Source organism: Pristiophorus japonicus, chromosome 16, assembly GCF_044704955.1.
Source record: "Pristiophorus japonicus isolate sPriJap1 chromosome 16, sPriJap1.hap1, whole genome shotgun sequence".
Taxonomy (NCBI): domain Eukaryota; kingdom Metazoa; phylum Chordata; class Chondrichthyes; family Pristiophoridae; genus Pristiophorus; species Pristiophorus japonicus.
The window spans coordinates 43,668,269-43,694,545 of NC_091992.1; the positions used below are offsets into that span (position 1 = coordinate 43,668,269).

The 26,277-nt window shown below is 45.8% G+C and overlaps 1 long non-coding RNA gene across 2 annotated transcripts in view; it reads left to right on the plus strand.

Moving 5' to 3' along the window:
• LOC139227030 (uncharacterized) overlaps nt 1-26,277 on the plus strand; it is a 134,785-nt gene that overhangs the window by 45,775 nt on the left and 62,733 nt on the right. Inside the window, exon 3 of one of the 2 annotated variants that reach the window (XR_011587356.1) lies at nt 10,072-10,116. The exons of the other annotated variant lie outside the window; for it this stretch is intronic. This is a non-coding gene — a long non-coding RNA (uncharacterized lncRNA). The remainder of the gene's footprint in view (nt 1-10,071; nt 10,117-26,277) is intronic. 2 annotated transcript variants of the gene reach the window in all.

Here is a 26,277-nt window from a genome sequence, read left to right on the forward strand (position 1 = left end):
GACTCTTCCGTTGGCCCGACAATCGTTGCCCTCATATTGACTGGGCCGCTATCATGCAGCCCAGCACTCCGTTATGAGTGGCGGGCTGCTGGCCCAGTCGATTGTCTCCATCGTGGGCCAGTGGCGGCACCAAAAGGCCTGCAGAGTGCGCAGCTTACTTTCCCGCCTAGCTTTGTATCATCAGCAAACTTGGACACACATTGCACTCAGTCCCTAAATCATTAATATAGATTGATCCTTGTGGCACCCAACTAGTTACAGCCTGCCAATCTGAAAATGACCCGTTTATCCCTATTCTCTTTTTTGTCCTTTAACCAATCCTCTATCCATGCTAATATATTGGTCCTGAAATTCTGGTCTCACCGGGTCCGTACGGAGTCTCTACGGACCTGGGGAGGCACCGCAAAAGCCGGTTTTCGGCATGCGATGTGGCATGCACCAAAACCAGGCTTTTCCAATCTGTCAAGTTCTGGCTTCACAGATCCAATGCATCTCGGCAGCAAAGACATTCGCATGGGCAAGATTGTGCTATTTGCCCATCTCTTGCCCAGAGAATGACCTTAAAACTCTTGCGCCTGGTAAAAGCAAATGCATAGCCTACTTTTACCAGTATAAGAGTTTTAAAGCATATAAAAAACACACAAAAATAAAATGTTAAAACACATTTTTATGTTAAAGACCCTGCCCACTGACGTAAGTTTATTTTAAGCCCTAATTACAAAACTTGAAAAAAAATCACACAAATATAAATTTTTTCTAACATTTATTAACTTTATTTTAACTATGTAGGGTGTTTTTTTAATTTTTTAATTGTGTTTAGGTGTTTGGGGGGGTGGTGTTCTCATTCATAATAATGAGAACTCCTACTTATGGAGTTCCCATTTTTATGAATGAGAAAATACTTTACCCTTGATTGGGTGTCCAGGCCCACGTGACTCCAGCTCCAGCTCTACATCCGTTCAGACATGTACACGCTCCGATGCGCAAGCAGAAGAAGCCTAAAACCACAATCGCTGGTGGGCTCCCGAGCAAAAGGTAAGTGCGCATCTTTTCTCTTCTTTTCAGGCGACCGCCCGCGGGAAGCCCAGAACCGGGATTACAGGGCCATTACCACCAATCCCATGAGTCCTTAAATTGGTAGCAACCTTTTATGTGGCAGCTTATCGAATGCGTCCACTGGATCGCCTTTATTGACCCTGCTAGTTACATGCTAAAAAAACTCATAAATTTGTTAAACACGATTTCTCTTTCATAAAACCATGATGACTGTGCCTAATCTCTGTTCCCTGGGACCACTGTCTTAATAATGGATTCCAGCATTTACCCAACTACTTATGCCAACAACAACAACGTGTATTTATATAGTGCCTTTAATGTAATAAATCATCCCAAGGTGCTTCACAAGAGTATCATGAGACAAAAAATTTGACATCGAGCCACTTAAGGAGAAATTAGGGCAGGTGACCAAAAGCTTGGTCAAAGAGGTAGGTTTCAAGGAGCGTATTAAATGAGGAAAGAGGTAGCGAGGCGGAGAGCTTTAGGCAGGGAATACCAGAATTTAGGGCCGAGGCAACTAGAAAGCAAGGCCACCAATGGTTGAGTGATTATAATCAGAGCTGCTCAAGAGGGCAGATATCTTGGGGGGGATTGTGGGGCTGGAGGATAATACAGAGATAGGGAGGGGCGAAGCTATGGAAGGACTTGAAAACAAATCGAGGTGTTGTTTAACAGGGAGCCAATGTCGGTCAGCGAGCACAGGGGTGAACGGGACTTGGTGCGAGTTAGGACGTGGGCAGGTGAGTTTTGGATCACAAGTTTACGTAGGGTAGAATGTGGGAGGCCATCCAGGAATGTGTTGGAATACTCACGTCTAGAGTTCTCGCTGCCTGGACCTGTTAATGGATACACCTTGAGCAGACCCAGGAGCAGATCGACGAGGAGGTCTTCTGACTTTCCTGCTCACGCCCCACCCGCACTGGGCAACCAAAGAGTAGGAATGTGGGACTGAAGTGCAACCAAAAAGTAAGGAGCAGCACCTTCAAATAGTGAAAGAGGGGCTGCAACTTCTCACACTCTATGTATACATGGAACACGGACTCCTCCAGGCAGTAGAAAATGCAGGTGGCCCAGGAGTCAGTGAGCCGACTTAAAAACTTATTGCAGGGGGCTGCCTCATGTACACCCTCCAGGCCAAGACCCCAATAGATAAAGGGAGGAATCCTGCACAGAGAGCCCTCCATTGGGGACCCCCGCCTCCTCCAGATGGAAAGAAGGTGCACTAAGGCGTGCCTCAACGGCAGATGAGGATGACAAAGTGGAGTGTGTGCAAGAGCAGCCTCCACAGAAAACCTCTGTACAGAATAGAAAGGCACGGAAGGAATTTCCCAGAGACGGCTCAAGTTGTGAGGCGCCAGCTCCCGAGGGAGATTTTGGGACCTGGCGCTGATGAGAAATTCTGTCCGAACGTGGGTCAGTTTGGACGGGATCGCCGCACATGCTTGAGCTTCCTCAATACACTTAGTCGAGTCAGGACCGAGTGCCACTTTTAGTGACTCGATGGCTTTGGCCACGAGCCTGATGTCGGCCCAGGACAAGCGCTGCGCCAGCTCCTCTGGCGACATCCAGCCCATTCCTCTGCCATCCAGTCAGTCCCTGACTCTGATCACCTTGCCAGCCAGGGTCCTGCCCTCTGCTTGCCACATAAACCAGTGGCCATGGAGGTGCGGATTCCTGAGCAGCAGCTTCCGAAGGATAGCTGCCGTTCCTGATGGGGGAGAACTCCATCTGGAGGCGACCTTGTTCCAGACCCTGATCAGTTCCTTGTAGAAGACAGGCAGCTCCCACAAGGAGGCACAGGTATCTCCCAGGTTTACGAACAGGAGCTGTGTGTAGTAGTTGAGATCATGCAGCTGGCGGAAGAAATACGTTGCCAGTGCACGTTATCTAGGAGGATAAGTGTCTGCAGCTCGAGGAACTTTGGCTCCGCGTTGATGAGCTGGAGTCCAAGCTGCGGACACTGCGACACATCAGGGAAGGGGAGAGTTACCTAGACACTTTGCAGTCATACCTGATACGTCCTTACGACACAGTATAAATGCACACGAGGGCCATGCTTGAGAGAAGGTCAGTCTGTGACCTGTCCTTTATTCCTTAGCACTCAAGTGATGAAGGTTGGTGGAGCTTCCCCTTTTATACCTGAAGGTCCAGGTTTGGAGTGTCTCCCACCCAGTGGTCAGTGTTCTCACGGTGTACAACTTAGATCAGTTTATACATGGGTTACAATGCTGATTGAATACATGACATCACCTCCCCCCCTAAAGTCTTATTGGGATCACAGGTTGAGTCTCTCTGGTGGTTTACGCTCCCTTGTAGAGCGCCTGAGCTGGGGCTCCGGTTGTTGGGCGCTGGCCTGAGTGTCTGCTGTTTGCAGTGCCTCAGGCCTGTCCGGACTGCCCACAGTGACTGGGCTCTCCTCCCTTTGGTTCCGGTGTTCGGTCACCTGTGGTGGAGTGAACTCTATATCGTGTTCTTCCTCTGCTTCTTCTATGGGGTTGCTGAACCTCCTTTTTCTTTGATCCACATGTTTGCGGCAGATTTGTCCATTGGTAAGTTTAACTACCAGAATCCTATTTCCCTCTTTGGCAACCACAGTGCCTGCGAGCCATTTGGGCACTGCAGCGCAGTTGAGGAGAAAAACAGGATCATTTACATCAATACATCGCGCCCTCGCATTCCTGTCATGGTAGTGATATTGTGACTGGCGCCTGCTCTCGACAATTTCTTTCATGGTGGGGTGTATAAGGGATAATCGGGTTTTGAGCGTCCTTTTCATTAGTAGCTCTGCGGGTGGAACCCGCGAGTGTGGTCGGGATCTATAGGCCAACAGGAGGCGTGATAAGCGGCTTTGTAGGGAACCCCCTGAGTCTGAGCATCGCCTGTTTGATTATCTGCACTGCTCGTTCTGCCTGGCCGTTTGAGGCCGGCTTGAACGGTGCCGTTCTAACATGGTTAATTCCATTGCCTGCCATGAAGTCCTGGAATTCAGTGCTTGTGAAGCACGGGCCATTGTCGCTGACCAAGATGTCCGGTAGACCGTGGGCGGCGAACATTGCCCGTAGACTTTCTACCGTGGCAGAGGAGGATGTGCTTGAATTTAAAATGTCACACTCGATCCATTTGGAGTAGGCGTATACTACAACCAAAAACATTTTCCCCATGAAAGGACCTGCGTAGTCCACATGGATGCGTGACCAAGGCTTGGCGGGCCATGGCCAGGGGCTAAGGGGGGCTTCCCTGGGCGCATGGCCCAGCTGGGCACACATGTTGCACCTGCGAACACAAAGTTCCAGATCTGCGTCTATCCCTGGCCACCAAACGTGTGACCTGGCAATTGCCTTCATCGTGACAATGCCCGGGTGCCCATTCTGGAGTTCTCTGATGAACACCTCTGTGCCCATCTGGGGCATGACTACGCGGTTTCCCCACAGTAGGCAATCGGCCTGAATCGAGAGTTCATCCTTGCGCCTGTGAAATGGTTTAAATTTCTCAGGGCATGCCCTGTACGTGGCTGCCCAGTCCCCATTCAGGACACATTTCTTGACTAGAGACAATAGCGGGTCTCTAGTTGTCCAGACTTTAATCTGACGGGCTGTCATGGGTGAGCCTTCACTTCTGAAAGCTTCAACAGCCATGACCATCTCAGCACCATGCTCGGTAGCCCCCTCAGTAGTGGCTAGTGGGAGCCTGCTGAGTGCATCGGCGCAGTTTTCGGTGCCCGGTCTGTGCCGAATTGTGTAGTCATAGGCAGCTAACGTGAGTGCCCACCTCTGTATGCGGGCCGATGCGTTTGCATTTATGGCCTTGTTGTCGGCCAAAAGGGACGTTAGGGATTTGTGATCTGTCTCCAGCTCAAACTTCCTGCCAAACAGGTACTGGTGCATTTTCTTTACCGCATATACACATGCAAGCGCCTCCTTTTCTTCCATCCCGTAGCCCCTTTCTGCCTGGGACAGACTCCTGGAGGCATAAGCTACTGGCTGTAACTGATCCTTGGCATTGACATGCTGCAACACACACCCGACACCATAGGACGACGCATCGCACGTTAACACAAGTTTCACATGGGTCATATAGCGTTAACAGATTGTTGTAACATAACAAATTGCGTGCTCTATTAAAAGCCCTTTCCTGGCTGTCCCCCCAGACCCATTCGCGACCTTTGCGTAGGAGCACGTGTAGCGGCTCGAGCAGCGTGCTCAATTTGGGAAGAAAGTTACCAAAATAGTTCAGGAGCCCCAGGAACGAACGCAGCTCCGTCGTGTTACGGGGTCTGGGTGCTCTCTGGATCGCTTCCGTCTTGGATGCAGTAGGGCTGATCCCGTCTGCTGCGACCCTCATCCCCAGGAATTCTACCTCTGGAGCTAGGAAGACGCACTTCGCCTTTTTCAGTCGCAGACCTACCCGGTCCAGTCTGCGTAGCACCTCCTCCAGGTTGTGGAGGTGTTCTTCAGTATCGTAACCCATAATGAGGATGTCGTCCTGTAAAACCACCGTCCCTGGAATCGACTTGAGGAGGCTTTCCATATTTTGTTGGCAGATCGCGGCGGCCGAGCGAATCCCGAACGGACATCTGTTGTGCTCAAACAACCCCATTCTGTGTCCTGATGGTGGTCAGCTTCTTCAACTCACTCGCCAGCTCCTGGGTCATGTAAGCTGAGGTCAGGTCCAATTTTTTTAAAAGTTTGCCACCGGATAGCGTCGCAAAGAGGTCCTCCGCTCTCGGTAGCGGGTACTGGTCTTGGAGTGACACCCGATTGATGTTAGCCTTGTAATCGCCACATATCCTGACCGACCCATCCACCTTGAGCACCGGCACAATCGGGCTCGCCCAGTCACTGAATTCGACTGGCGAGATGATGCCTTCCCTCAACAGGCGGTCCAATTCGTCTTCTATCTTTTCCCGCATCACATACAGCACCGCTCTGGCCTTGTGGTGTACTGGTCTGGCGTCCGGGTTGATGTGAATCACTACCTTGGCCCCCATGAAAGTACCAATGCCGGGTTGAAATAATGAGTCAAATTTGTCCAGGACCTGTGAGCATGATACTCGCTCCACAGAGGAAGTTGCATTGACATCGCCCCATTTCCAGTTCATGACAACAAGCGAACTCCTCCCCAGTAGTGCGGGACCGTCCCCTGGGACAATCCAGAGTGGCAACCTGTTCTCCGAATCTTTGTGGGTCACGACTACCGTGGCGCTGCCTAGCACCGGAATGATCTGCTTTGTGTAAGTCCGTAGCTGTGCGTCAATCGGCGATAATTTTGGCCTCCTGGCCTTGGATGCCCACAACTTTTCGAACTGTTTGATACCCATCAGGGACTGGCTGGCACCCGTGTCTAACTCCATTGATACTGGGATGCCATTGAGGAGCACTTTCATCATTATCGGTGGCGTCCTGGTGTATGAACTGTATATGTGCTCCACATGAACTCGCTGAACTTCAGCTTCCGGCAATTTCCCCCAGTGTCCATTTCTGCAATTTCTGCAGGTATTTTGCTCATCTCTGCAAACTCCGGCTGAATGTATGCCTCCACGCCTCCAGCATGAGTTGCGGTTTGAAACAAAAGGTCCCTTGCCAGTCGATTGTCCCTGAGTGCCCCTGTTATTGTCCTTGAGTGCACCATTAACAGGTGTTGATGGCCCCATTACTCGCCACATTGTCCCTTGCAATGGCATGAATCGCTGCAGCTTGCCATTGTCTCTGTCGAACTCTCCCTCTGGGTTCGACTACATGTTGAGGCATGCCTGACTGCCCTTGTCTGCCTGGAGAACTGTGTGCTGCTTTAACAATGTTGACTCTCTGTCCCAACCATTCCTTAACACAGTACCTCTCGTCTGTTCTGCTAGTGGCCATGCTCGCGTGGTTTAAATCCCAGTTTCTTGTCGCCATTGATACGTCCTTACTACACAGTATAAATGCACAAGAGGCCCATGCTTGAGAGAAGGTCAGTCTGTGACCTGTCCTTTATTCCTTAGCACTCAAGTGTTCAAGGTGGGTGGAGCTTCCCCTTTTATACCTGAAGGTCCAGGTTAGGAGTGTCTCCCACCTGGTGGTCAGTGTTCTCACGGTGTACATCTTGGGTCAGTTTATACATGGGTTACAATGCTGGTTGAATACATGACAATACCCCTTAGATTAATTAATTCAAATTTTGTGTGTGGTCAGGAACAGGAGGGTGTGACTACGAGTGAAGCAGATATGAGGACCCAGGATTAAGCCCTTGCTCTTATTCAACAAATTCGAAGCTCTTACTCCCTGTGTGGATGAGAGTAGGGACTGCAGGGAGGATGAGCAAACTGACCACAGCACTGTGGTAAAGGGGGCCATTCAAGTGGGGGGAGTAAAAGGAATCATTGTAGTGGTAGGGGTCAGTCAGGGGGATAGATACTGTTCTCTGCAGCTGAGAGCTTAGTCCCGAAGGCTGTGTTGCCTGCCCCTGTGCCAGGTTTAAGGACATCTCCTCTGGGCTGGAGAGAAACTTGGAGTGGGAGGGGGAAGATCCAGTTGTCGTGGTCTACAGAGGTACCAATGACATAGATAGAACAACGAAAGAGGTTCTGCTGAGGGAGTATGAGCAACTAGGGATTAAATTAAAAAGCAGAACCACGAAGGTAGTAATCTCTAAATTACTACCTGTGCCATGAGAAAATTTGCATAGAGATGCATAAGATCAGAGAAATTAACGTGTGGCTCAAAGACTGCTGTGGGAGAAATGGGTTTCAATTCCTGGGACACTGGCACCAGTAATGGGGTAAGAGGTAGCTGTTCCATTGGGACAGGCTCCACTTAAACCATGCTGGGACTAGGGTCCTGGCAAATCGAATAACTAAGGCTGTAGAGAGGTCTTTAAACTAAATAATTAGGGGAGGGGTTCAGATGAGCGAAAATGTAAAAAGTCAAAGAGAAAGGAGAAGGCAATTGAGCAGGGTAGCGATGGGGGAAATGATAAACAGAATGTGACAGGAAGGGGCAGAATGTATACAAATAAAAGGGTATCAGAAAGTGGGGTCAAAGTAGGGTAGAATGGAAAGAAGACTGAATTAAAAGCTCTTTACCTGAATGCACGCAGCATTTGTAACAAGATAGATGAGTTGATGACATAAATAGATATAAATGGGTATGATTTGATAGCCATTAGAGACGTGGTTGCAAGGTGACCAAGGCTGGGAATTGAATATACAGGGGTATCTGACAATTCAGAAAGATACAGAAGGGAAAAGGTTGAGATCAGTGCAGTAGTGAGAAATGATATTGGCTCAGAAGATCAAGACGTAGAATCAGTTTGGGTGGAGATAAGAAATAATAAGGAAAAAAAGTCATTGATGGGCGTAGTCTATAAGCCCCCGAATAGTAGCTGCACTGTTGGACAGAATATAAATCAAGTGATAATGGAGGCTTATAAGAAAGGTACGGCAATAATCATGGGCGACTTTAATTTTCATATTCGAAACATAGAAACATAGAAAATAGGTGCAGGAGTGGGCCATTCGACCCTTCGAGCCTGCACCGCCATTCAATGAGTTCATGGCTGAACATGCAACTTCAGTACCCCAGTCCTGCTTTCTCGCCATACCCCTTGATCCCCCTAGTAGTAAAGACTACATCTAACTCCTTTTTGAATATATTTAGTGAATTGGCCTCAACAACTTTCTGTGGTAGAGAATTCCACAGGTTCACCACTCTCTGGATGAAGAAGTTTCTCCTCATCTCGGTCCTAAATGGCTTACCCCTTATCTTTAGACTCTGACCCCTGGTTCTGGACTTCCCCAACATTGGGAACATTCTTCCTGCATCTAACCTGTCTAAACCCGTCAGAATTTTAAACGTTTCTATGAGATCCCCTCTCATTCTTCTGACCTCCAGTGAATACAAGCCCAATTGATCCAGTCTTTCTTGATATGTCAGTCCCGCCATCCCAGGAATCAGTCTGGTGAACCTTCGCTGCACTCTCTCAATAGCAAGAATGTCCTTCCTCAAGTTAGGAGACCAAAACTGTACACAGTACTCCAGGTGTGGCCTCACCAAGGCCCTGTACAATTGTAATAACACATCCCTGCCCCTGTACTCAAATCCCCTCACTATGAAGGCCAACATGCCATTTGCCTTCTTAACCGCCTGCTGTACCTGCATGCCAACCTTCAATGACTGATGTACCATGACACCCAGGTCTCGTTGCACCTCCCCTTTTCCTAATCTGTCACCGTTCAGATAATAGTCTGTCTCTCTGTTTTTACAACCAAAGTGGATAGCCTCACAGTTATCCACATTATACTTCATCTGCCATGCATTTGCCCACTCACCTAACCTATCCAAATCGCTCTGCAGCCTCATAGCATCCTCCTCGCAGCTCACACTGCCACCCAACTTGGTGTCATCCGCAAATTTGGAGATACTACATTTAATCCCCTCATCTAAATCATTAATGTACAATGTAAACAGCTGGGGCCCAAGCACAGAACCTTGCAGTACCCCACTAGTCACTGCCTGCCATTCTAAAAAGTACCAAATCAAATTGGCCAAGGTAGCCTTGAGGAAGAGTTCATACAATGTATCTGGGATGGTTTCCTTGAACAGTATGTTGTGGAATCAACCAGGGAGCAGGCTATCCTGGATCTGCTACTGTGTAATGAGACAGGATTAATACATTATCTCATAGTAAAGGATCCTCGAGGAAAGAGTGATCATAGAATGGTTGAATTCCAAATTCAGTTGGAGGGTGAGAAATTTGGATCTCAGCCCAGTGTCCTGATCTTAAATAAAGGTGATTACAAAGGTATGAAGGCAGAGTTGGCTGAAGTGGACTGGGAAAATAGATTAAAGTGTAAGACGGTTGTAATTGTTGGAGCTTTTTGACAGCTTGTGGCCACCGTTTGCTGTCTTACCATTTTCCCCCTACTAGGTGACATTTTCCCATTGGACATAGACAGGCAGAAAGATAGGGTGAGAGGGAGAGAGAAGCATGGATCTGCCTCCATTTTAGCTAGAACTATCTTTAACTTTTGTTCATCAGAAACGGATCATCTTTATTTGCGAACCTTCCTAGAAGTACAGATATGTAAGTAACTTCTCCTTATCCAATCATTCTGGGATTATTGTACTTTATCTTTAATGTACAGTAAGAGATAAGTAACTTCTCTTTATTGCTGTTTTTATTCGATTTGTTACTGTTGTATTACAAGAATTCTAGATCTATCGTTATTCTTTACCAACAGTTTTAAACTGCATTTATTAAAGGATTTGGATTCTGAAGCTCTGACCTTTAGCCATATTTCTTGATGTAGTGTTGAAGCTAGCTGGAGAGTTATCGCTTGCCATACGCTACACTCTGACAGAACTGGTACAGTAAAAATAACTGTGGAACACGACTTAAGAATTACCCCAAGTAATTGCCCAGGTCACTAGGTAGAAGATCATCATGTCAGGCATTCCAGAATGCACAAAATCCCTCCCCAAGGAAACTCTACGCTCAAAGTTCAAGGAGATATCTCCCCGTGAGCAGACCCTCCGAGTCGATCACAGAGAGTGAGGTACTCACTAAAAGCCCTCAATAATGATGGAGAAGTAAAAAAAAGAAACTACATTGTCACTGATGGAGAACCAAACCAATTCTTGAAGAACTACAAGATGCCCCAGACAGTGAGACCACTCTTCAAACAGCCACGGCTAAGGCACTCAATGTATGAGGAACTATGGTCTGCGCTCAGCGACCTCTACACTCAAGCTAAAATGGGAGCATTCAAGGAAGATGCTCAACAAACTGAATCAATCTTCCGAGAGAAGTGTCACCTCGCGATCAGCGCCATTGCCCACAGGATGGAATGGCTCCACACCATGGCCCTAGAATTATCTTAACCAATAAGAGATTAAGGGGTTATGGGGAGCGGGCAGGGAAGTGGACATGAGTCCATGATCGGATCAGCCATGATCGTATTAAATGGCGGAGCAGGCTCGAGGGGCTGTATGTCCTACTCCTGCTCCTATTCCTTATGTTCTTAGAATTACGGTCGAGAGTCAGCAGACGGTTGGGACTCTCGACAAGGAGCTCAAGAACATCGTCCTCAAGTCAGACTACCTTGAACAATGCTCAAGCCGATGCCGCTGCTGCTGCCAAGAACCTTTGTAGAGTTCATAGCGAGACAAACAGCCGAGTTGAAAGCGGCAGAAGCGAAGGCTGAGGCAGACCTTCAGATATTTCAAGCCAGGAAAACTGCCATCGTACAGCAAGCAAGGGTAGAGAAGATGCAGTGAGCCGAGCAAGAGGCACGGAAGCCTTGGGCCCGAACCTCACCAGAACAGACGTCAATCGACCATGCCTCGTAATTTCAGCACTTCGCAGACAGGTCAGTTAAGTTTGCCCCTGTATTCCTGCTTCAGACAGCGGCCCCGATCTTTCAGCCATCCATAACGGAATGAAGAGCTGTCCCACCAGTCCCCGTCCTCTTGAGCTGGCAACCAACAAGAGGGATCCATTCCTCAAACTGTCAAAGGACATTTCCAACACTCTCGCTCGTCAGTGCCAGCCTGTACATGACCCCATCATGTTTCAGCCATGGAGCTATGCTTTCGAAACCATGGTAGACCAGGTCCACACCCCAGTCATGCAGAAGCTTACCTTTCTTGCCAAGTTCACAAAGGGGAAGGTCACGGTATTGGTAGACCTTTGACAGCTTTCTGAAGTTCAGGGCCGGGCCATTGAATGCCACAAACTTCTCAAACTTACCAAATTGGGCAAGGACATCGCAGCACAGATGGACGACTTGCCCGACTTGGAGCAGCTTAACTAGCCCTATTATCTTCATTCGATGCTCGAAAAACTCCCTACCTTTATAGGCAATGCATGGAGGAAGCACGTATCAGAACATAAGACCAATAATGGCAGCTACCTTCCTTTTGCCGCGCTGGCTAAATTCCTGAAAAACGAAGCCAGACAGCACAGCAATCTCGACCTTTACACATTAAGCCAGGTCCATCAGCCAACCTCAGCGAGGACAGGAAGAAACAGAAGCCCCAGCTTTTCCATTTGTGTTTTGGCAACATTTACACCTACGAAATTGGCGCCATGCTGCTAGCTTCAGAGATATGCCTCTACCATGACAGGCGAAGCCATCATCTGTCAGATTGCATCGCTTTCAGCCAAAAGCCCATTCAAAAATGGATAATTCTGCAGAGCCAAAAACCTGTGTTTCAGGTATGGTGATCACCACAGAATGCAAGACTGCCAGACCAAGGTGAATTGCAAGGAATGCCAAGGCACAGAGCATGCGCCTTCATGCACGAGACACCAAGACAGAATGGCGGGGAGACCCACAGCAGGGAGACCAGCCACGAGAGGCCAACAGATGAACCACAGGTCATACAGGCCAACACAAAGTGACCAGATACCCAGCTTGCCCTTCCCACGATCTTGTTGTAAGATCGTTCTATATCATCCAACGAAACGTATCTTTGGCTACGCGATGCTGGACAATCTATCGAACGGCTGAATCGGAGACCCCGAAATCTTCGATGCATTAGATCTCCCGGGTCCAGCCTTACCATATGAGCTTGCTATCTGTGGCGGAGACAGGATCACGGCCAGGTGGAGACGAGCAAGCGGTCTTATCGTAGAAGCGGCAGATGGAAAGACAGAACAGCTGCCTACCATCCTCAAGAATGCCCACATCCCTGGAGACAGAAGTGAGATCCCATGTCCCAATTTCTGCAAGAAGTTCCCCCACCTCAGGTCAGTGGTGAAAAAGATACCCAAGCCAAGAGAGGATGCACCCATCATCCTCCTCATTGGAAGAAACTGCCCTAAGTCCCTCAAGATCAGGGAGTCTCGCAATGAGCCGAGAGGAACACCATGGGCACAATGTACAAACATAGGCTGGACAGTCTCCAGACAGGTTTGCCCAAGCGAGGCAAATAAGAAAGTCAATGCTTCCGTCAACCATACTATCCTTCAGCCACTGAAGGTCATGTCCATCCAACACAAACACTCAGTTAAGATCGTGACAGAAGGTGCTCACCTCAACTCAGAGGGAAACTCAGAGTTCCCTCCACTCCTCAATGAGCCTCGGGCACTCACTCCCCCCATGCTTGTGGCTCTGAAAACTCAGCCCCTCCAGACACCAGCTGGCAACTTGGCGCAACCGGATCTGTATGGACGATGACAACGGCAATGGGCCCAACAACCTGCAGATCAACTCCGGATTCGACGGCGGAAGAAACACCAGCAGAGCCGGCAGCCTCGACACAAGACAAACGAGACAAAGCCAGACACCTCTGTCTGGGATGTCATTCTCCTCCGGCAGAAAGAATTTCCCCGGAACGACTGGCCACTTGCATGTGGCTCCGAGTCCTACCCCACCGATGACGGAAGGGTACATAAGGTGGATGGTACGGTCTGCAGTGATGGCACGCATCACAGCTACCTAAGACTGAACTCATACTCATACAGACGATGCCCGTCTCGAAGCCATCCCACAAACTAAGAGGAATTGAACTCTTAACTCGTTAAAAATTTCAATCCTTGGTATTTTTAGATGGGGAGTTTAATGGGTGGTGCTTTTTGACAGCTTGTGGCCACTGTATGCTGTTTTCGCATCAATAGGTGGCATTTTCCTATTAGACACAGACAGGCAGAAAGACGGGGAGTGAGGGAGAGAGAAGCATGGACCTGCCTCCATTTTAGCTAGAACTATCTTTAACTTTTGTTAATCAGAAATGGATCTTCTTTATTTGCAAACCTTCCTAGAAATACAGTTATGTAAGTAACTTTTCCTTAGCCAATCATTCTGGAATTATTGTATTTTATCTTTGATGTACAGTAAGAAATAAGTAACTTCTCTTTATTGCTGTTTTTATTCGATTGTTACTGTTGTATTACAAGAATTCTAGATCTGTCATTATTTACCAACAGTTTTACACTGCATTTATTAAAGGATTTGGATGCTGAAGCTCTGACCTTTAGCCATATTTCTTGCTGTAGTGTTGAAGCTAGCTGGAGAATGAGTTATCGCTCACCATACGCGACACTCTGGCAGAACCGGTACAATGGTTGATAATCAATGGCAGACATTTAAGGAGGTATTTCATAGCTTTCAACAAAAATATATTCCAATGAGAAGGAAAATCTTTAAGAGAAGGGAATACCATCCGTGGCTAACTAAGGAAGTAAAGAATGGCATACAAATTGGCCAAGATTAGTGGGAGGACAGAGGATTGGGATTTTTTTTAAACCAGCAAAAGATGACTAAAAAATAATAGAGAGGGAAGATAGATTATGAGATTAAACTAACAAGAAATATAAAAACAGATAACAAGAGCTTCTACAGGTATATAAAAAGGAAAAGAGTAGCTACAGTAAACATTGATCCCTTAGAGGATGAGACTGGGGAATTTATAATGGGGAACAGGGAAATGGCAGAGACTTTGAAAATATATTTTGTATCGGTCTTCATGGTAGAAGACACTTAAAATATCCCAATAATGGATAATCAAGGGGCTATAGGGAGGGGGGAACTTAAAACAATCACTATCACTAACAAAAAAGTACTCGGTAAAATAATGGGACTAAAGGTGGACAAGTCCCCTGGACCTGCTGGCTTCCATCACAGGGTCTTAAAAGAAGTAGCTGCAGAGATAATGGATGCATTGGTTATAATCTACCAAAATTCCCTGGATTCTGGAGCGGTCCCAGCGGATTGGAAAACTGCAAATATAACGCTCCTATTTAAAAAAGGAGGCAGACAAAAAGCAGGAAACTATAGCCCAGTTAGCCTAACATCTATCGTTGGGAAAATGCTAGAGTCCATTATTAAGGAAGCAGTAGCAGGACATTTGGAAACGCATAATAGTCAAGCAGAGTCAGCATGGTTTTATGAAAGGGAAATCATGTTTGACAAATTTGCTGGAGTTCTTTGAGGATGTAACAAGCAGGGTGGATAAAGGGGAACCAATGGATGTGGTATATTTGGATTTCCAGAAGGCATTCGATAAGGTGCCACATAAAAGATAAAAACTCACGAGGTTGGGGGTAATATATTAGAATGGATAACGGACTGGTTAACCAACAGAAAACAGAGAGTCGGGATAAACGGTTGGCAAACGGTATCTAGTCGGATGCCTCAGGGATCGGTGCAGGGGTCTCAACTATTTACAATTTATATTAATGGCTTGGATGAAGGGACCGAGTATAATGTAGTAAGTTTTCTGATGATACAAAGATGGGTGGGAAAGCAAGTTGCGAGGAGAATGCAAAGAATCTGCAAAGGGACATAAACAGGCTCAGTGAGTGGGCAAAAATTTGGCAGATGGAGTATAATGTGGGAAAGTGTGAGGTTATCCACTTTGGTAGGAAAAATAAAAAAACAAATTACAGTTGAAATGGAGAGAAATTACAAAATGCTGCAGTGCAGAGGAACAAGGGCGTCTTTGTGCATGAAACACAAAAAGTTAGTATGCAGGTACAGCAAGTAATCAGGAAGGCAAATGGAATGTTGGCCTTTATTGCAAGGGGGATGGAATATAAAAGCAGGGAAGTACTGCTGCAACTGTACAGGGCATTGGTGAGATCACACCTGGAGTACTAGGTACAGTTTTGGTCTCCTTATTTAAGGAGGGATATACTTGCATTGGAGGCAGTTGAGAAAAAGTTCATTCGGTTGATTCCAGAACTGAGGGGATTGACTTATGAAGAAAGGTTTAGTAGGTTGGGTCTATACTCATTGGAGTTTAGAAGAATGAGAGGGGATCTTATTGAAACATATAAGATACTGAGGGGGCTCAACAAGGTAGATGCAGAGAGGATATTTCCACTCATGGGAGAATCTAGAACTAGGGGGCATAGTATAAGAATAAGGAGTCGCCCATTTACAGCTGAGATGAGGAGGAATTTCTTCTCTTAGAGGATAGAAAATCTGTGGAATTCTCCGTCCCAGAGAGTTATGGAGGCTGGGTCATTGAATATATTTAAGGTGGAGATAGACAGATTTTTGAGCGATAAGGGAGTGAGGGTTATGGGGAGCGAGCAGGGAAGTGAAGCTGAGCCCAAGATCAGATCAGCCATGATCTTGTAGAATGGCGGAACAGACTCAAGGGGCTGAATGGCCTACGCCTGTTCCTATTTCCTATGTTTCTTATGTTTCTATGTTCCTTGACGTACAGGTATCTCTGCTGGGTCTGAAGACGTAAGTCACAGTCTGGGTATGAAGGCACACCAGTGCTTGACCGCCCTCCCAAAGCGAGAGACTCAGAATCACGGCAAAGACACAATGCTTCTTTTTGACCTGGAAGAAGTCGATGAGCTTCTTCTTTATCTAGGTGACAAATGCAGGGAAGGGCTCAAAGTGACCAACCGGTACCACAGCATAGCAGCACCAGCTGATTTATGACCAGCACTCGACCCCTGTAGGACAGCACTCGGAGCATTACGGGGTCAGGGATGAGCTCAGGTATGGGGCAGCAAAGTTCATCTAAGGGATTTGCCACAAGATGTACTTTTTTCACCGTGGCTTCCTTCCACACAGATGTTCACCCTCCACCCCCCACCACAGACCGTGATGGCTTTGGCTTCTGACCAAGCCTGTGCATCAGCTGGTTCTGACGAGTGGACGGGAGTGGGGGGGAGGAGCAGCGGTGACACGGGGCTCGGCAGCTTTAGCCCTTTTGGCGGCCTGGGAAGTAGGGCAGTTTTTACGTACATGCCCCACCTCCTTTCAGGCATGGCACTGCACACCGTCCAACGTCCAGAAGACATGGTAGGCTGTCCCTTGATGGTGCACAAAGACTGCATCCTCTGTGTCCTCCTCACACGCCAGCTGAATAAAAAGCTGCCGCCAGAAGGAGAAGACATGACGGAGGCTGTCCTCCCTGAAGCCAAGCGGGATTGGCGTTATGCCCGACCTCACCTCCCCCAGTTGACATAAGTGGGGGAGGAGGAGCTCACCAGGGACAAATTGTTGGATAATACAATTCGCTGCTGTGGTGGCCTCAAGGCGATTCACTGGCAGGAAGATCCCATCCACCGTGACCCCCTTATTAAGGGTCAGGAACACCACCCGCTCAGACCCCAGGAAGAAAACAGCCTTCCGTACATGTTCGAGATGGCAGTGATGGCTGAAGGGCCAACAACCTCAGCCATGGCTTTTACACATGCTTCATTTGTCAGGTTGGGGTGAGTGTAGCTCTTCACCCCATTTCTTTTGTTATTAGTGTGAAAGATGACAGGGCAGCAGGAGTAGCTGTAGCTGCCACACCCACGTCCATCCTTGCTGGCCGCACCACTGGCAAACATGGAGTCGCCATTGAAGGGTTGTTTTTTAAGGGCTACATTCATCCCAAGTCTTAAGCCTGATGTTAAAAATTAGGCTCTTGGTTTTTGTTTTTGAGCAGAGGGAGTTTCAAAGGAAAACACATCTCTCTCTTTGTTGCAAAGATACGAGAGGGGCTTTCTCCCCTCTGCTCAATATTAAATGATGTAAAATAAATAACAACATAATGTGGAGAGGTACCTTTGAGAGTGAGAGAGAGAGGGAGGCCGCAGGGGCGGGGTCGCCACCCACGATGCAACTCGGTGGGTGTTTTCAGGGGTGCACGTTCCGATGGAATAAAAAGTCTATTATTTTGATCTTCTGGTGTGGGGGGGGGGGAGGGGAAAGATGTCTTCACCCGGGACAGCTGGTGCTGCCCAGGCACAGTCCTCAACCAGGTCTTCTCAATGGGATTATAAGGAAACTTCACCCAGGCAGCTCCAGCTGTCCCAGGCCAGGCAATGTGGGTAGTGGTGTTCATTAGTAGTGTTTGTGGCCTAGTTATTATCAAGAGCCACACACACCATGATCTTCCAGCCTTTTTCTTCATTCCGTCCCTTACCTACTGGTAAACGTTATCATGGGCGACTTTAATCTACATATTGATTGGGCTAACCAAACTGGTAGCAATATGGTGGAATGTATTAGGGATGGTTTTCTAGACCAATATGTCGAGGAACCAACTAGAGGGCTGGCCATCCTAGACTGGGTGATGTGTAATGAGAAAGAACTAATTAGCAATCTTGTTGTGCGAGGCCCCTTGGGGAAGAGTGACCATAATATGGTAGAATTCTTTATTAAGATAGAGAGTGACACAGTTAGTTCAGGGACTAGGATCCTGAACTTAAGAAAAGGTAACTTCGATGGAATGAGACGTGAATTGGCTAGAATAGACTGGCGAATGATACTTAAAGGGTTGGCGGTGGATCGGCAATGGCAAACATTTAAAGATCACATGGATGAACTTCAACAATTGTACATCCCTGTCTGGAGTAAAAATAAAATGGGGAAGGTGGCTCAACCGTAGCTAACAAGAGAAATTAGGGTGTAATATCTCCAAGTTTGCAGATGCCACTAAGCTGGGTGACGGTGTGAGCTCTGAGGAGGATGCTAAGAAGCTACAGGGTGATTTGGACAGGTTAGGTGAGTGTGCAAATGCATGGCAGATGCAGTATAATGTGGATAAATGTGAGGTTATCCACTTTGGTGGCAAAAACATGAAGGCAGAATATTATCTGACTGGCAATAGATTCGTAAAAGGGGAGGTGCAACGAGACCTGGGTATCATGGCATATCTGTCATTGAAAGTTGGCATGTAGGTACAGCAGGCAGTGAAGAAGGCAAATGGCATGTTGGCCTTCATAGCTAGGGGATTTGAGTATAGGAGCAGGGAGGTCTTACTGCAGTTGTACAGGGCCTTGGTGAGGCCTCACCTGGAATATTGTGTTCAGTTTTGATCTCCTAATCTGAGGAAGGACGTTCTTGCTATTGAGAGAGTGCAGCGAAGTTTCACTAGACTGAATCCCGGGATGGCAGGACTGACATATGAGGAGAGACTGGATCGACTGGGCCTGTATTCACTGGAGTTTAGAAGAGTGAGAGGGGATCTCATAGAAACATATAAACATTCTGACGGGACTGGACAGGTTAGATGCAGGAAGAATGTTCCCGATGTTGGGGAAGTCTAGAACCAGGGGACATAGTCTAAGGATAAGGGGTAAGCCATTTAGGACCGAGATGAGGAGAAACTTCTTCACTCAGAGAGTTGTTAACCTATGGAATTCTCTACCGCTGAGAGTTGTTGATGTCAGTTCGTTAGATATATTTAAGAGGGAGTTAGATGTGGTTCTGACGGCTAAAGTGATCAAGGGGTATGGAGAGAAAGCAGGAAAGGGGTACTGAGGTGAATGATCAGCCATGATCTTATTGAATGGCCTACTCCTGCACCTATTTTCTATGTTTCTATGTGAACATGCACCAAGACACCCACCTCTTGACCCTGTCGAATGTTGATCTGACTCTCACTCCTTCCAGGTAGATGATGTTGTGTTGCAGTTGTGTTGTTGTTGACCCCTCCTCTCTCTCCCTCTCTCTCTCGCAATATGGAGAGCCAACACGAAAACACTTAGGGAAAGCAAAGCATAATTGTTCCCTTCTGGTCTATTCCTTTTTTCTCCTCTCTCCTGCCTCCTCAGCAGCAGCAACACACCTCTTCCTCTCACACCAACTACAATGTGAAACTCATGGCTACAGTGAGACTTAAACACTTACAGCTGACTGACAGTTAATTGCCACTGACAGGCAGTTTCTGTAAATTACAATTTAAAGTTCTAAGTTAAATTCAGAATGTTAAACTAAATTTCACTTTTTACAGCTAATACTCACCAAGACTCACCCAGTACTTACTAAAGACTTCCACTCTCTCCAAATTCTCAAGTTTGACATGCTGCTTAGAAGCACTCTGTTTAAGATCACTCTGTGCAGACAAAAGAAGGTATTATACAAAAACTGGAAGGACTTAATACCTGGGACACATGGGAAATATCTTTGACTCTTCAAGGAGTGAATAGAGGAAATTAGTGATGCTTAGATTGATATTTTCAGAGCTCTATAAATTGTGGAGATGTATCAGAAGTTTTGAAGATGGCAAATAAAGCTCCACTATTCAAAAAGGTGTGAGGCACAAATCTGGTAATGACAGGCCAATTTGCCTAATAGTTGGAAAAATGTATGAGTGCATTTTAAGGGATGCCTTAAATATCACAGGTATTATAGGGAATAGTATGCAATGTTTTAGAAGTATTAGGTCATGTCTCGCAAATCTATTGAAATTCTTTGAGGGATAAACAGATTACTGGATAATTTAATCCAGTAGATATAAGTTCCTTGGATTTTCAAAAGACAATTCAGAAAGTTCCTCATATAAGGCTTGTACGGAAGATAAAGGCTCATAAAATCATTGACAAATTGATGGCTTGAGAACTGTCTTGGCAACAAAAGAAATGGAAACTGCATTGCTTGGGGAAAAGTAACAATTAGAATTCTACAGGAATCTGCTCTGGGCCCTCGCTATTTACAATATTTTAAATGACTTGCAACAGAGTATCTATAGTATTATTAATAAATAGAAAGGAGATTACCTATCTTTAGAAATCTTGGACCAATTATGTAGATGGCCCTCGATATAGCAGATGAATTTAATAAATGTGGATAAATGTAGGGTAACGTATATTAGAACAGGTAGCAGTAAACATTTTAATATGAAAATATGTCTGTTGGCTAAAAAAGAAAGGATTTGCAAGTAAGTGATCACCTTCTGAAAGCATCTTGGCAGTATGAAGCAGTTACTAATGAGCTAAATGTTGTATTAACGTGCATCTGGAGGGCACTGGACTACAAGTCAGAACAATTTAAATTGTATGGCCAATTCTAGAGTATGGTGTGCAGTTTTGGTCAGTCTACCTCACAATTAATAGAAATGCATTCGAAAGAATTCTGAAAAGATTGACCAGGATGATTCCAGTCCTTAGGGATATACATTGTAAGAATAGGCACAAGCAACTAAATGTATTTACACTTGAGAAAAGACTTGGGAGAGATGCGACACCAGTGTTCAAAATAATGAAAGGTATAGATGAGATGGAAATAAACAAGACATTTATTGTGAGCAATAAGCATAGGACTAAAGTAGAAAAATATTAATATCTGAGCAAGGTTGTAGATTAGGAAAAAAAAACTTTTCTCCCCTCAGAGTAGCCAATACGTAGAGCAAACTCCCAGAGAATGTTACTGATTCAGCCTCAATTGATACCTTCAAAAAGGAGGTAGATTAATTTATTTTGAGAAATGGTATCGAAGGTTGAAATTCATTGTAGAATAAAAAGTCAAATTAAGTTTTTTTTAAAACATTTTCTTTATACTTTTCCTTTCTGTCTCTTTTTCCTCACTCTCTTAATCAACTCACACTTCCAGCAACTTTGTGGGCAAACATTTTAAAAACCCTAACAGTGCATAGATGCCCCACTTCAACAAAATCTGGGCCTTTTTTCTATCTCTCTTAATCCAATCTTTCTTTCCCACTCTTTATTTCTCTTTCTGTACCTGATTTGAGATTGAATTCACCCACTCTATTTCTCCCTCCTTTTTAGCTCTTGCTCTCAATCCTTAAATCTCATTAGCTAAGGAGATTCATTGTTGGTCCCATCATTCACCAAGGTCCCAGATGCCCTGTTGCCCTTCCTGCACTATTATCAGTTCGCACTTCCAGCAATTTACAGGGCAAAAATTTTTTGAGCTGAAGGATGCAGGAAAAAGTCTAACATGCCGTGAGATGCCCTGGTCCAGCAAATCCACTCCAATGTCTAGACATTGAAAGTAACATGCCTATCATCACTCTCAGGACTATTCCTAAATGTTCGTCTATTAATTCCATTCCATTCATTGTATACATATGATGAAATATTTGGCAAATGTGCAATATTTTGCACTTAAAATTAACTTTCCATTTATTTTTCCAATTACATTAATCATTTGGGAAATCTATTGTTGCATCCTGTCTTCACTGCTCTCCCAATTTTCATGTAAGGATAAAATTACTGTGATGTTCTCTGGAATTCTTAGCATAAAAATTGCCAAAACAAATGTCTTATATTAAGCCTGCAGCAGTGCTAAATGTCTGAAATGAGCTCATCATTATATCTGTGTAATAGTTACACTGGGACACTAATAACATAGGGATTCTTAAGATGAATACACAGCATCATCCACTATCAAAGCTCATTACTTTCATTAACTTCACAAAGTGTCATCCAGTCAGACGAGTGACTTTCTGAGATGTCTCCTCTCGACTAAATTCTACTGCACTGCTAGCCAATAACACTGCTGTGCAGACATAGCTGTGAAACATGCATGTAAATCTACTATTCATTTACTGGGAGATAGAGGTCAAGGTCACTGTCTCAAGCACTGCACTAACAGGATTAGGATTTCACTACAAATATCAAAATGAAAGAAGATTCATAAAGTATGTCAAATCAGATGCTTTTGCACTGCCTCTCCTGTTAAAATTTACATGCGTAAATGATGTGTCCATAATGGCAAATTATGGCCTCACACCATTCAAAACATAAAAATGGGATTATTGGTAAAGAGAATTGGGTTAGAATTTAGATAATGATCTTAAGAATCCCTATTTGTATGTATTCTAAAATAAACAATAGTTTATACATATTGGCCAAGTATGGTCCCAGCCACTGCAAGAAGATAGCTCCCTCTGCGACACCCTGGTCCACTCCTCAATCATCCTCAACACCCCCTTCACTTCCCATGGCACCTTTGTACAAGTGCAGGAGGTGCAACAACTACCCTTTTACTTCCTTTCTTCCCACTGTCCAGGGCACCAAACACTCCTTCCAGGTGAAACAGCAATTTACTTGTACCTTTTGCTCATGATGCGGTTTCCTCTACATCAGGGAGACCAAACACAGATTGGGTGGCCACTTTGCAAAGCACCTCCGTTCAGACCATAAGCATGACCCCGTGCTTCTGGTCACCTGTCACTTTTATTCTCCGCTCCATTCCTACTCTGACCTCTCGATCCTCTGTCTCTTACACTGTTCCAACGAAGCTCAATGTAAAATTAGTATGAAAGGTATAGAGCATGTAGAATTCCTAAAATGCATTCAGGAGAACTTTTTTAGCCAGTACGTTGCAAACCCAACAAGGGAGGGGGCAGTTTTGGACTTTGTTTTAAGGACTGAAGCGGGGTAGGTGGAAGGGGTATCAGTGGGAGAACATTTTGGTGTTAGTGATCATAATTCAGTTAGATTTATGGTAGTTATGGAAAAGGACAATGATAGACCAGGAATAAAAGTTCTCAATTGGGGGAAAGCCAATTTTACTAAGCTGAGATGTGATTTAGCCAAAGTGGTCTGGAAACAGTTACTTGAAGATAAATCAGTGTCAGAGCAGTGGGAGGCATTAAAGGAGGCGATCTTGAGGGTTCAGAGCAAGTATGTTCCCTTAAAGAATAAGGGTGGGATTAACAAATCTAGAACCCTTTGGATGTCATGGGTAGGATAAAGAAAAAAGGGAGGCTTAAGACAGATACTGAGGGCTCAATACTGCAGAAACCCTAGGAGTATAGAAAGTGCAGAGGTGAAATTAAAAAGGAAATTAGGAAAGCAAAGGGAGAGCATGAAAAAATGTTGGCAAGTAAAATCAAGGAAAACCTAAAGATGTTTTATAAATACACTAAGAGCAAGAGGATAGCTAAAGAAAGAGCTAAAGAATTGAGATCATAAGGGTAATCTGTGTGTGGAGGTGGAAGACGTGGGTGTGATTCTTAATGAATACTTTGTGTTTGTTTTCACAAAAAAGAGGGGCGATGCAGACATTTCAATCAGGGAAGAGGAGTGTGAAATATTAGATGAAATAAACATAGTGAAAAAGAAAGTATTAAGGGGGTTAGCAGCTTTGAAAGTGGCTAAATCCCCAGGCCCGGATGAAATGTATCCCAGGCTGTTAAGAGAAGCAAAAGAGGAAATAGCAGAGGCTCTGACCATCATTTTCCAATCCTCTCTGGTTACTGGTGTGGTGTCAGAGGACTGGAGGACTGCTAACATTGTACCCTTGTTTAAAAAGGGAGAAAGGGATAGACCAAGTAATTACAGGCCAATCAATCTGAACTCGGTGTTGGGAAAATTATTGGAAAAAATTCTGAGGGACAGGATAAATCTTCATTTAGAAAGACATGGATTAATCAAGGGTAGTCAGCATGGATTTGTTAAGGGAAGGTCGTATCTGACTAACTTGATTGAATTTTTTGAGAGGATAACAAAGACTGTCGAAGAGCGTAATACGTTTGATGTAGTGTATATGGATTTTAGCAAGGCTTTTGATAACGTCCCACATGGCAGACTGGTCCCATGGGATCCAAGGCAAAATGGCAAGCTGGATCCAAAATTGGCTCAGAGGCAGGAAGCAATGGGTAATGGGTGTTTTGTGACTGGAAGGTTGCTTCGAGTGGGGTCCCGCAGGGCTCAGTACCAGGTCCCTTGCTTTTTGTGGTATTTATCAATGATTTAGACTTAAATGTAAGGGGTATGATTAAGAAGTTTGCAGATGATACAAAAATCGGCTGTGTGGTTGATAATGAAGAAGAAAGCTGTAAACTACAGGAAGATATCAATGATCTGGTCAGGTGGGTAGAACAGTGGCAAATGGAATTCAATCTGGAGAAGTGTGTGGTAATGCATTTGGGGAGGGCTAACAAGGCAAGGGAATACACATTAAATGGTAGGACACTGAGAAGTGTAGAGGAACAAAAGGACCTTGGAGTGCATGTCCACAATCCCTGAAGGTAGCAGGCCAGGTAGATAAGGTGGTTAAGAAGGCAAATGGAATACTTGGCTTTATTAGCCGAGGCATAGAATATAACAGCAGGGAGATTATGCTTGAACTGTATAAAACACTAGTTAAGCCACAGCTGGAGTACTGCATGCAGTTCTGGTCACCACATTACAGGAAAGATGTGATTGCACTGGAGAGGGTGCAGAGGAAATTTACAAGGATGTTAACTGGACTGGAGAATTTCAGCTATGAGGAAAGATTGGATAGGCTGGGTTTGTTTTCTTTGGAACAAAGGAGGCTGAGGGGAGACCTTATTGAGGTGTATAAAATTATGAGGGGCCTAGATAGAGTGGATACGTAGCACCTGTTTCCCTTAGCAGAGAGTTCAACAACCAGGGGGCATAGATTGGTAGGAGGTTTAGAGGGGATTTGAGGGAGAAATGTTTTCACTCAGAGGGTGCTGGGAATCTGGAACTCACTGCCTGAAAGGATGATAGAGGCAGAAACCCTCACCACATTTAAAAAGTATTTTGATGTGCACTTGAAGTGCCGTAACCTACAAGCTACAGACCAAGAGTTGGAAAGTGGGATTAGGCTGGATAGGTCTTTGTCGGCTGGCACAGACACAATGGGCCAAAATGGCTTCCTTCCGTGCTGTAAATTTCTGTGATTCTATGAAGTGCATCCATGCTCTCGGGCACTCTTGCCATAAGCTCGCTGTGCATTCCTGCTGGCCATCTGACCATAGCCTCCACGTCGAGGTCCTCCTCTGAGTCCCGCTGAGCAAAACTCGCTCGCAAACTCACCCTCTGGGGAGCAGGCCCTTGCCTCATGCCACTGGGAACATTGGCTCCTCCACCGATGTTGCCTCCCCAAAGTCGGAGGCAGCTTGCTGAGGTGACTGTCTTTGTGCTGAGGTGACTGTCTTTGTCCCCTGGTTGTTGAACCCTCTGCTAAGGGAAAAGGTGCTACCTATCCACTCTATCTCTTCACTAACATCTGATTTCCAGTTTCCCATTCAATTAGCATCAGCGGGCGTGACAATGACCCACTTGATGCGATCTCAACTCCAGTATTTAAAGGGGCACTCCAAACAGGAAGTTGAAGCAGTTGGAGTTGGGAAGGAGAGAGAAAGAAGTGTTGCCATGGAAAGTAGATGGTCAATGTCTGTGCCCCACTTCCTCTAATGCCTCCTGGATGTGATGCTGGGGGCTGTGAGGACCCAGAGGGAAATACTGTTCCCTAGCAACTGGAGGAAGAAGCAGCTGGGATAAACAAGAAGGCATAGTTGGAGGTGGCACAAGATGTCAGCAGCAAGAGCTCCTGGATCCAATTCTTACCTTGACAGCACTCATTCATGGGCCTTTACGCATTCAATGACCTAAGCAGGACAGGAAAGGTGAGAGCAATAACACATAAACCTACATCCTGATGTGCATGTCACCCCAACCCCCTCACTCTGCCTTCTCAAGCCTACTCCAGCACATCACTCCTCACACTAACTTACCTTGCAGGTGCACACATCCCTCTCTGTCTATGCACGTCCTCATGTCCCCATCTATCCATCCACCACT